This window comes from Scylla paramamosain, chromosome 2 (assembly GCF_035594125.1).
Source record: "Scylla paramamosain isolate STU-SP2022 chromosome 2, ASM3559412v1, whole genome shotgun sequence".
NCBI classification, from domain to species: Eukaryota; Metazoa; Arthropoda; class Malacostraca; order Decapoda; family Portunidae; genus Scylla; species Scylla paramamosain.
Window position 1 is genome coordinate 38,118,786 of NC_087152.1, and position 1,133 is coordinate 38,119,918.

At 39.2% G+C, this 1,133-nt stretch overlaps 1 non-coding gene across 1 annotated transcript; it reads right to left on the reverse strand.

Annotated features, from left to right (window-relative positions):
• Window positions 1-564: 564 nt before the first annotated feature.
• On the reverse strand, window positions 565-646 carry Trnas-aga (transfer RNA serine (anticodon AGA)). Its single transcript has one exon. It is a non-coding gene; the product is annotated as a tRNA-Ser (tRNA).
• Window positions 647-1,133: the final 487 nt, after the last annotated feature.

Below are 1,133 nucleotides of genomic sequence, written 5' to 3' on the forward strand. Positions count from 1 at the left end.
CCTCTTCCGCTACTTCTCATTCACTTTGTCGTTAGTTTTCTCCTTCTCCTGCTCCTCCTCTCCCCCTTTGTATCATTACGATTTTTCCCTTCCTCTTCCTTTTTCTCTTATCTGTTTCAATATTTGTTGCTTTTTACTCACCCTCTGTCCTCCATGGTACCTATCGATATATATATATTTTTTTGTATTTTCTATATTACTATATTATATTTGTGTGTGTGTGTGTGTGTGTGTAGTTGCATTTATCTAGTTGTGACTTACAGGAAAAGAGCTATTCTAGTACCACTCCGTTTCCTTTTCCATATCTATCGATCTCTACCGTTGATTCCTGAATGTTTTTTTTTTTTGTGTGGACTGTTGACCGCAGCGATGTTGCTTCATGTTCCTGTGCTTCTTTGAGGTTTTCTTGGTTCTTCTTCAATAAATGATCATATTCAGCTTCCTGCATTTTTTTCTGAAGTCTTACCCATCCCCCGAAAATATTTCCTTTATTGGCCTGCATTTCCTGCGGTGCTCGATAAAGAAAAAAAAAAAGAAAAAAAAAGTGTTCTGTCCTCCTGAAATCGCAGTGAGTAGGATTCGAACCTACGCGGGAAGATCCCATCTGATTTCTAGTCAGACGCCTTAACCACTCGGCCATCACTGCTGTGTTAAGGCCACCATCATCATTATCATCATGATAATCATCGTCATCATCATCACTATCATTATCGTCATCATCATCATCATCATCATCATCTTAGTGTTGTTGTCTTCTTGTTTTTTGTTCTTCTTTTTCTTGTTCTTCTTATTATTAAAACTAGTTGTTACTGAAATAATGCTAGCGCTTTCGCCCGAGGTTAATACTTACATTTATTTGCAGTGTTTTGCTACTGAATGCGATGTAGTGTCTTTCATGGAGAGCTCACTCATTTGTGAGATATTTAGAGAAGTTTATCCTGAAGGAGGCTTAGCTGCTGTCCTGCCCTCTGTCTTCTTCCGAGGAAATGTTTAAAGTGAGCCAGTTGTGCTAGAGTCAAAGCGTGACGTCACGGCTTTTAGGTGCAAGAACCAATCAGTGTGAAAGCAGCAACGTTACATTGGCGACCAGGCTACCTAACTAGATACCAAGTTCTAAGTTCTCAGTTTCAAGA